Source organism: Lithobates pipiens, unplaced genomic scaffold, assembly GCF_037356315.1.
Source record: "Lithobates pipiens isolate NorthernLeopardFrog02 unplaced genomic scaffold, aLitPip1_a1.2 Scaffold_25, whole genome shotgun sequence".
Lineage (NCBI taxonomy): Eukaryota > Metazoa > Chordata > Amphibia > Anura > Ranidae > Lithobates > Lithobates pipiens.
The window spans coordinates 11,914,053-11,925,298 of NW_027507787.1; positions in this window are offsets into that span (position 1 = coordinate 11,914,053).

Here is an 11,246-nt window from a genome sequence, read left to right on the forward strand (position 1 = left end):
AATGGCCCAGGATCCACTTCAGACACACCAGGCCTGTAAGAAAGAAAGAAGACATAGACCCAGGGAAAAATCACCACACTCCCATCATGCACACACCCTAGAAAGACAGCCCACATAAACACAAATACGAAAAACACAACAACAAAGGACATGCTCCCCCCCCCATAGGAGGTGAGGGGGGACATATAACCTGAACCGATTCGATTCCCAATGCCCCATACCTTGCAAGATTTGATCACTCAAACCCCCACCGTGATTATTCTGTCGCTGCCCCAATTCTAAATGAATGGAATGAATAATCCGATGCAAAAAATCCCCCCACTTCCAGGCATCTCTTGAACACTTCCCAGTACTACCCTGGTCCCTTTACCCAAAGGATCCGTCTTTGACTTGCAAATCAGCAGCGTCACTGAATCACCCCCCATTGATACATCCGAGACGTCTAACCCCCTAACCACCAACGGACTGACCAACTCGTCCACTCTCAAAGCCCTCAACGTCTCAAGAGAAACACACCTGGGGTAACACCGCTGTCAAAACCTCTAACATACCCAATGACACCGGGCGACTCGAATCAGGCCTTGCCCGCCCCTTCCTGTAACCCCGTAGCGCCTTACGGACAATGAAAGTCTTAGAAACATCTTGTACACCTCCCAATTTAAACAAAAAAGCCAAACTTACAATTCAAAGAAGCTACTGACACTCCCTCCTCGCAATTATGACCAAGAAAATAAAGCAATGCATGGAGCCTGTCCTCAGTGCCAGGACAACCACCAATGCTACTCGTACCACTCCCACCAAACCCGCTCGTACGACCTCCAAGTGGATTCGTGATCGACCGCCGAACCAACGCCATCATGGTACCACCACAAGATACCATAAACAACTGGGACATGGGACCTCGAGCCGCTCCGTCTCCTGTGCCAACAGCGGGAACCTGTCCCACTGTAAACGAAAAAGTGCATGAGCCACTTCATTCTCAACTCCTGGGATATGCACAGCACATACAACAATGTTCAAAATAAGACCATGTAACACCAAATGACGCAACGAACGCATCACCAGCAAAGATGACGTGCATGAACCACCCCCAGGTTATCACAATGAAAACAGACCCTCCAGTCCCTAAACCCCATCCCCCAAAGATCCAACACAATAGGGAACAATTCCAACAACATCAAATTCCTCAATTCCTCATCTATTCAATCACCACCGCTCCTGAAAGTAAGCTGCGAAACTCCCAGACCCTGCTGCGTCTGTGAACGACTCCAGTTCCTGCGCCTGCACCGCAGGCCCAAGTCAAAAAGACCTACCATTATACTGCTCCAAAAATTCCCCCCAAACCTTTAAATCGCCCCTATGGTCCCGACCCAAACAAACAAAATGATGCGGGACCTTGACCCCAGCCGTACCAGCTGCCAGCCTCCGGCAGAACACCCTCCCCATTGGCATAATGCAGCGCACAAAATTGAGTTTCCTCAATAATGCCACTGTCGCCACTGACTCTTTAAGATCCTCCAGCTTATCTCCTGGAAGCTGGCACTCCATAGGCTCAATATCAATCACTATACCCAAGAACTTCAACACTGGTACAGGACCTTCCATCTTGTCCTGAGCCAGCGGTACCCCAAAAACCTGAAAAACATGCTGGATGGTGGCCACCAAAATCAGACAGGAACGATTGTCCGGAGGGCCTATCACAACAAAATCATCTAAATAGTGCAAAATCGAATGAAGGCCCATCAAATCCTTGACCACCCATTTCAGAAAGGAACTGAACACTTCAAAGTAAGAACAAGAGATGGCACAATCCATATCCACGAAAAGCTCCCCTTCCCAACAACAGCCCAATAAATGCATGCTATTCGGATGAACCGGCAACAGACGAAAGGCCAACTCCTACAGTGCTCCAAAGATGCTGCTTGCAGGACTTTTTTTACCGTCCTGCAAACGCACCACTGCAGTGTGAAAGCCCTCGGGCTTTCACACTGGAGAGACAGGAGAGGCTCTTTACAGGCACTATTTTTTATCGCTGTATCGCCTATAAAGTGCCTCAGTGCGAAAGTAGCCTTATGGATCAGTTAACACCACATGCAGTCCAGTGCATTTTTTTCTGCATCAAAAATGCATAGAAAGTAGGTTATATGGTTTTCAATGGCATAGTTCACACCAGTACTTGCAGTTCCAGTGTGTTCCAGTTCCAGAAAAAAAAAAAGTAGAACATGCTGCATTTTTCCTGCACTGGACTGTACTGGAACACTGTAGAAAGTATCAAAAACTCACGGCAACGGACTGGAATGCATCTAAACATACCAAAAATGCACTGGAACACCCATGTTCTTATTTAAGGTTAGAGCCAGTTCACACCACATGCAGTCCAGTGTGTTTTTCTCTGCATCAAAAACGCATGGAAAGTAGGTTATATGGTTTTCAATGGCATAGTTCACACCAGTGCTTGCAGTTCTAGTGCGTTACAATTGCAGAAAAAAAGTAGAACATGCTGTATTTTTTCCGCACTGGACTGTACTGGAACGCTGTAAAACATAAAAAAAACAACCCTTTGCCCAGAGTTCCACTTTAAAATTAACTTGGGTTGGGGCAAAGAACTTGTAAATTATGAAAGGTGAAAACAGGTTAGTGATAATCTCAGCTGGTCACCATTATCCTAACAGAGCTAATCAGGCTCAGCTGCAGGTGCTTTAAATACAACTTCCCCAGGTGGGGTAATGTTCTTCATGTGCACCTTAGAGAGGCTGTAAGGTTAGTGCCTGGTGTGTAGTCATTTTGTATGAGTCCAGCTTAGTGATAGCTGCTGTGTTTGGTATGTGGGGGAGGGGTTGTTATGAAATCTCCATAGTCTATATGCTATAAAGTCAATGTGCTTGGCAAATGTTGTATTGTCTTTCCCCCGACTCAGCTTTTAGGTCTCCTAGAGTATGTTTGAGCTATGAGTACTTCAAGAGCCTGATATCATTGTGTCACTCTTGAGGTAACCATGAGTGTGTAAATGGCATAAATCCACTCTGATAACCCTGCTGTTATTGAGTGTAGGGTTTCTATAGGATGTTAGTGGGCTTAATGGCTGCCTGGTATGAATAGTGCCCTATGCTGTGGGGGGGTAGGGTTGCCACCTGTCCGGGATTCACCTGGACAGTACGGGTTTCTAATCTTGTGTCCGGGGATCAGTCCACCTGTGCCCCGGACACAGTGCTGAGGAGTCTCCTATTATTACTGTGTATTGGGGTTTCCCGTGCAGGTGTCTCCCTCCCTGCCTGCACTGCCCGGTGCTCTGGCCGAGTCTCCGGCACTGTTTAAGTTGTGACACATTGCAGGGCGGCTGTAAGGGGGGAGAGACTCGCCAGTGCCTACTCCATGCAGACACACAGCCTCGGCTCTTCCCCTCTGCTAGCCATTCATGTGACCTGTCCAGAAAACGAGAGGAACACACACAGAGCCTGCTGAGCGAGCGAAGGGGACACAGACAGACCGCTGGGTGAGTGCAGAGCTGAGGGCCTTTACTTCCCTGCAGTTCAGTCCACAAGCTCTCCAGTGTGGGACTGTCATGCTTGTCTTTCCAGGGACATGGCTGCTGATTAAAGATTGCAACCTAGTTCTACCTGCAGTACCATCCTGGCATAATGACTTCATTGTGCAGTGCTCACTCAGTAGCCTTTAATATCTTTTCTTCTCTATTTATGGGGTGCCTGTGGATTGCTTTGATTTTTTATTTTTTTTGTAATTAAAAGTCCACTGCCCACTGACACCGCACTCTGCCCCACTGACACTGCACTCTGCCCCACTGTTAGTGTCCACTTTTAAGGTAGGCTAGGTTCATATTTTAACTGTGACATTTCTTTTAATAATCTAATCATATTTTATGGTCACTCAAATGCTTTTGTTTTATTTAACCATGTCCCTTTTGTCTCCACTGTTAACACAATTTGGCCACTGTTCACTGCAGCGCACTATCCGTGCCTCCTTACTACTCTCCTAGGGTAACTCAGAGGTGTCCCAAGTCTCCTACAATCATATCGAGTATCTATAGCGTCTACTACAAAAAAAAAAAATTCCGTGCGTTGCTAAAGTGTTCGAGTTTGGCTTGACGAAAAGGTGGCAACCCTAGTGGGGGGGCTCTTCTGAAGCCTGATCTGTTGGACATGGTGTACCCTGAGGGTGTTGGCACAGTCCTGCTATTGTCTTGCATCTATCTGTTAGGCTCCAGTCACACTTGTGTGACTCTGGAGTTGGACTTTAATCTGCACTTTCTGGCACTGTTGTGTCTAAGCAATGCAGGCACCTTCTTAACATTGCTGTGACTATAAGGCCCCTTTCAAAATGGGGTGCTTTGCAGGTGCCACAGTGCTAAAAAATGGTGCCTGCAAAGTGCCCTGAAAGAGCTGCTCCAGAGAGGACCGGAGCGGGACGGACCGCAGGGATGGATAGAGGAGGGCCGGGCATGACCGTGTGTCTAGTGACACACGAAGGGGTGGGATTTAGAAGGGAGAGGCGGGGCCGAAGGGGAGCGGCCAGTTAAAAGAAGGGGGCGGAGCCGGGAATGGGCAGTGCGGAAGGAGGAAGACACGAGGAGGCAGTTTTTCCCACCCACCCTCCCTTTATAGGTTGTTGGTACTGTAGGCTGTGTTAATGTTTGTTTGTCATTGCAGGTTCGGGAGCAAGGGTCGTCATGACAGCTGGGGTTGGCGGTAGTTATTTATTGGTCAGTGACGGTAGCAGTTATAGAGGTGGAAAAAGTGGGTGGGGGGCTTGTCGGTAGATGGCCCCTCCAGTGTGTACATCAAACGTTTTGATGAATACTGCTGTTGTTGCACTGCGGGAACGGTGGTTGTCTCCGAGCGGGACAGCTGGAGGCCTATGAGGTTATGGAGAAAGTCCCGCAGTGCCCCCCTGGGTGTGTATATATAGATATATACGAATATATATATTTATAGGTATATGGGAAGAAGGAGTTTAGCTCCGTCACTGACCAATCTGGTAAAACACGTTGTTTCTTGGTTATATGTGTTTATAGGTTATTTAAGGGTATTTATTATTAAAGTAATTTGGAGTTTTATTTTGGTTGTTTTAATAAAGGCTGTTGTGGCCAGTTTACTCCACGAGAACTGTGTGGTCTATTATTAAGGGAAAAGGGGTAGGAGTAAAAGGGCTATTTCAGCTGAGTGTATATCTGGGCTACACGGGTCATGTCTCAGAGGGAGGCCCAGAGGATTTTCTCAAATCGCCTTTCAGGACAACCCCGGAGAGAGAGTAGCTCCACCTTGCAATCAGGAAACACATGCCCACTTTAAAAACACCTCCTCCTCCTCCATGGCTTCAGTTATTGTGTTTCCTCCTTGGAGGAAGCATGTGCCTGAACCAGGGAGAGCTACACTCTCTGCAGGGGAGTAAGGCTTACCTTTTGTTGCAGGTTGTTTCTCTTTGACCCCCAGCAGCATCTCCACGGGGAGAGGACTCCTGGAGCTCCTGGTCCCGCCATCTCACGGGAGTAAGGACCCTCGGAGTGCCGGCGTCGGGTGCCCGGTGTCCGCTTGTTAGCGCAGGGAGGGCTCTGTTGCTGGCGGAGGCCGCTGCAGGTCAGCGGCATGGCTCCGTTTTCGGCGCCGGGTCCCGGGCAGCGACGGCGTCGTTCACGGTGACGCGCGGGCGCTCTGAGGGGGCGTGGCGCCGTGGTTCAGCGCCTGGAACGCAGGGGTCATGGGGCGGGTCAGGTGACCGTGTGCTTCCGCTTCCGGCCGGCCTTGATGACGCGGCGGCCGGGAAAATTTAAAATGAGAGCTGTTTGTAAAATAGCTGCCTCACTCAAACGATGGAAGAGTGCAAGCCAGCTATGGCGGAGACAGGCGCCCCCAGCACCGGTCCAGCCCAGGTACGTAAGGTGCACTGGCACCCTCTGCTTTACTGTGGGTATGTCTTTGTTTGTTCCCCCCTCTTGGGGGCCTGTCGCTGCAGGTCAGAGGTGGACTTCGCTCTGACCTTTTGCAGCCTAGTTCTGGGGTCTCACTAGTAGGTCTGTTTGGTGGTGGGTCTCTGCACTGGCTTGGTGTTAAGCAACTGGTTGTTGAGAGCTTTTAGTGAATTAAACCTGTATGTCGTTTCAGGAAAAATCACTAGGAAAAGCTAGACCAGGTCAGAGAAAATGTCCTTCCTGCAAAACCCCCCTCAGAGATTCATGGCAGAAGGCAATGTGCAGAAATTGTATCAGAGAATTGGTGGAAGAGGAAACATCTCAACAATATAAGGATTTGTTTTCTTCGGTTAAAGAGCTGACAAACTCTTTGAGTTCAGTCAAGTCCATCCTGATACAAAACCCTCCCGCACAGACCGAGCCTCAGAACTTACCGCCCAGCCCCAGGGCGTCGTCATCCAGACAGGTGGAAACTGAAGAGTCTGGAGACGAAGGGGGTAGTACTCTCATCTCCTTCAGGGATTCTGAGGAGGAGGAAGAGGAAGAAGATAGCAGGGGCTCCAAATTCAAGCTATCACTAGAGGAAGTAGATGATATTTTAAAAGCAATCTACACTACTCTAGAAATTCAGGAAGAAAGAGTACAACTGTCAGTTCATGACAAAATGTACCAGGGGTTGGACGAAACAAAACGGCGAGTTTTTCCTGTCCACAGGGTCCTCTCAGACTCAGTGAGAAAGGAGTGGAAGGACCCAGAAAAAGCCCCTTTCTTCTCTAAAGCTCTCAAAAGAAGGTTTCCCTTCGAAGATAAGGACTCAGAGGTTTGGAATAAGAAACCCAGAGTCGATGCAGCTTTCTCGCAGGTATCCAGACGAACGGATCTAGCCTTTGAAGATATGGGGATCCTTAAAGACCCAATGGACAAAAAAGCTGACTCCATCCTTAAAAAAGCTTGGGATGCTGCGTCAGTCAGTCTAAAACCAGCAATGGCAGCTACGGTGGTGGCCAGGAATCTGGAATGTTGGGTAGAGAAGCTGAAGAGCCATATTGAGGCGGGGACACCCCGCAAGGATCTCTTAGAGTCCTTTCCACTGATCCTGAATGCAGTCAAATACATGGCGGATGCATCAGCAGAATCAGTTAAACTGGCCGCTAGGTCTTCGGCTCTTGTAAATTCAGCCAGGAGAGCAGTTTGGCTGAAAACATGGTCTGGGGACACTGCCTCTAAGGTCAAGCTGTGTGGTCTTCCCTTCTCGGGTGACTTGCTCTTTGGTCCTGATTTAGAGTCTGTGCTGGATAGAACAGCCGATAAAAAGAAGGCTTTTCCAGTTAAGAAAAAGCAGATGGCTAAAAAGAATTTTCGTGCTTTTCAGCAGTCCCATAAAAAAGACCAGGAGCACAAGAGCAGATGGGGTTCACAGAAGGGCCAAGGCAGGGGTGGAGTCCTCTTTAGATCTCCCCCAGAGCAGTCCCCTAAGAACAAGTGACAATATCTCCCCAGTGGGGGGGAGACTGTCAGCTTTTCGCGAACAATGGGACAGGCTGTCTCCAAATCTGTTCGTGAAGAGCGTTGTCGATCAGGGGTACAGGTTGGAGTTTTCAGAACCACCCCCGAGCAGGTTTTATGTGACAACATTGCCAAGGGATCAGGAGAAGGCCTCTGCAATGAAGCTGTTGTTACAGGAGCTGATACAGCAAGAGGTTCTGATTCAAGTCCCAGTAAGCCAGCAGGGCGGGGGTTTTTATTCACATATTTTTCTGGTGAAAAAACCCTCAGGGAAGTACCGTCTAATCCTGAATCTGAAATTCCTGAACAGGTTCATTCGGTACAAACATTTCAGGATGGATACAATTTTCTCCATCACAAAGCTGTTGACCCCAGAATGCTTCATGGCATCCCTGGACCTAAGGGATGCCTACCTTCATATACCAATTCATCAGGCATCGCAGCAGTTCCTGCGCCTGGCATTGAAGGTAGGGAGTTCGGTATGGCACCTCCAATTCAGGGCTCTGCCGTTCGGACTCTCGTCCTCTCCCAGGGTCTTTACGAAGATTATGGCAGAGGCTTTGGAACCCCTGAAATTGAAGGGGATTCCAGTTGTTCCTTATCTGGACGACCTTTTGTTTTTTGCAGACTCCAGGGAGCAGGTCCTAGTCAATCTCCAGAGGGCCCAGTCTCACCTCGAGGGCCTGGGATGGCTTCTAAACCTAGAGAAGTCAATCCTGACCCCCTCACAGGAAATGAAATTTCTGGGGTATACATTAAATTCGATTCTCCAGAAAGTTTTCCTGCCGTTGGAAAAACAGGAAAAGTTACAGCTAGCTGTACAGCGGATACAGAGCAACCAGACAGTCTCAGTCAGGATGGCTATGGCAGTTCTGGGCCTGCTTACGGCAGCAATCCCGGCTGTTCAGTGGGCCAGGTTCCATTCCAGACCCCTTCAGAGGGAGGTTCTGTCAAGCTGGTCCCATCAGGATCCTTTGGAAAAACAGCTAAAAATTTCGTCAAAGACGAAAAGGGCTCTTTGGTGGTGGAGAGACCAGGCAAACCTCTCAAGGGGCCTGGTGTGGACCTTTCCTGTGGACAAGCGCCTTACTACAGACGCAAGTGCCTGGGGCTGGGGAGCCCATCTGGATGGTCAGACATCTCAGGGGGTCTGGTCCAAACAGGAAGCTCAAAGATCATCCAACTGGAGGGAGTTGAAGGCGATCTTTCTGGGTTTAGTGGCATTTCAGCAGAGTTTGAGAGGCCACCATGTTCAGGTGTTGTCAGACAACACAACAGCGGTTACCTACATTATGAAGCAAGGGGGAACCAGAAGCAGGAGCTTGATGGAGCTGGCCAATCTGTTGTTAGCCTGGGCAGAACAGAACACAGCCTCACTATCGGCAGTGCATCTGAAGGGCTCTCAGAATTTGTTTGCGGACCTCCTAAGCAGGCGCAAATTGCTAGAGGCAGAATGGAGTCTGAATCAGGAAGTGTTCCTGATGATCTCCGAGGCCTGGGGGGTTCCTCAGGTAGACCTTTTTGCCAGCCAGCAGAACTCAAAGGTGGACAGATTCTTTTCTCTTCACCGAGGAGATGCAGCAATAGGGTTGGATGCATTCGCTCACCCCTGGCATTACCAGCTGTGCTATGCCTTTCCCCCCTTTCCTCTAATTCCACTAGTACTGAGGAAATTCAGGGAAGAAAGGACAGACTTAATACTAGTCACTCCTTTTTGGCCAAAAAGACCCTGGTTCGCGGGTCTTCGAAACCTAGCCTCGAAGCCCCCATGGAGGTTACCACTCAGAAAAGATCTGTTATCCCAGGGGACAGTAAGTCATCCAGAAGTGGAACTCCTGCAGCTAACCGCCTGGTTTCTGAGGAGGACCTGTTAAAGGCTAAAGGTCTCTCAGATAAAGTAGTAAAGACCCTGCTGTCCAGTAGGAAGGCAGTTACACAGGCAATTTACATGAAGGTCTGGAAAAAGTTCAACTCCTGGTGCAGTTCTAGAGAACTCAAGGTCAAGAGCACGGTGTCCGTCTTGGAGTTTCTCCATGAAGGAATGGAGAAGGGTCTCGCAGCCAGTACCCTGAAGACTCAGGTGGCTGCCTTATCAGTTTTCTTTGAAAAGACTTTATCTAAAGAAACTTTAATTTCTAGATTTTTTTAGGGCTCTTGCTCGAAATAGACCAGTAGCCCTTAAAGACTTTCCCAGTTGGGATTTGTCTACAGTTTTACAGGGTCTCTCGGGAGCACCGTTTGAACCCTTACAAGAAGCTTCTTTACAGAAGGTGGTTTTAAAAACAATCTTTTTGGTGGCCATCACCTCGGCCAGGAGAGTCAGCGAGCTCCAAGCTCTAGCTATTACAGAACCCTTCCTTAGAATTTATCAGGACAGGGTGGTACTGAGGACGGATCCAGCATTCCTACCGAAAGTATCCTCAACTTTCCATCGATCACAGGAAATAGTGTTACCTACATTCTCTGCAAGCCCAGCAAATGCAGGAGAGGAAGTTTTTCACACATTGGATGTGAGAAGATGTCTTTTACAGTTTCTGAAAGTTACTAAAGAATTTAGAAAATCAAACGCCCTCTTTGTGATATTTTCTGGATCACGCAAGGGGGAGAAAGCTTCTAAAAGTACGCTGGGTAGGTGGCTTAAGTTGGCTATAACAGAAGCCTATAAAGCAAAAGGAGAAATACCTCCCTCAGGTATTGCTGCCCACTCTACTAGATCCACGGCAGTTTCCTGGGCTGAAAGGGCCGGTGCCACGCCTGAACAAATCTGCAAGGCTGCCACTTGGTCCAGTTATTCGACATTTCTCCGGCATTACCGGTTAGATCTACTGTCTGCAGCAGATCAGGCCTTCGGCAGGAAGGTACTGCAGGCAGTAGTCCCGCCCTAGGGTAAGTTTCTCGGTTATCCTCTCCGGGGTTGTCCTGAAAGGCGATTTGAGAAAGACTCAGTTAGACTTACCGGTGACGGTATTTCTAAGAGCCTTTCAGGACAACCGTTACTTCCCTCCCTAGGTTATGCTTAGTAAATGTATTAAGTTCTACCATGGTGTTGTGCTTTCTGTGCTTTGTTTTCCAGCGTCGGAAGGCCACAATAACTGAAGCCATGGAGGAGGAGGAGGTGTTTTTAAAGTGGGCATGTGTTTCCTGATTGCAAGGTGGAGCTACTCTCTCTCCGGGGTTGTCCTGAAAGGCTCTTAGAAATACCGTCACCGGTAAGTCTAACTGAGTCTTTCACACTGGAGCGGTGCGCTGGCAGGAACTCTGCTAGTGGGGTGTGTGTGTGTGTGTGTGTCTATACTGTTCCTTCCCATTGTTAAAAGTGGTTTCTCTCAACCCTTTAACTACAACATCTGCAGGGCAGCTTTTGGTGTTGGAAAAATAGGCTTGCTAGATCACTAGGTGAAAATAGCCTAAAAATACAAATGCAGACATCATATCTAAGAAGAATTGGTAGTCTACCATGTTGTTTGTGTTCTGTCTTTACCTGCTTAAAGTGGTATTCATTGTGCTGCTGAATGATTATAGCTATCACGATGTCCTGAAAATGCTATTTGTTTGCTTGTCATTCTAGTCCACTGGCTTCAATTAACTATACTAGCAACGGGAATGCTGCACACTGAGATGCAAAATAATGATCTTTTATTAGTGTGTTGCTAGGCTTGGATGGAGATGAGCAGAGTTGGTATCTAAGATTGAAGTGTGGAGCCCTATCTCCCCTGGAGCATGTGACTTTAAGCCGGCCACCTTCATCTTTAACAACCATGGGTCATCTGTCAGTGAGACTCCCCTTGACAGGGGACTGTTAAGATGAAGCATTCTG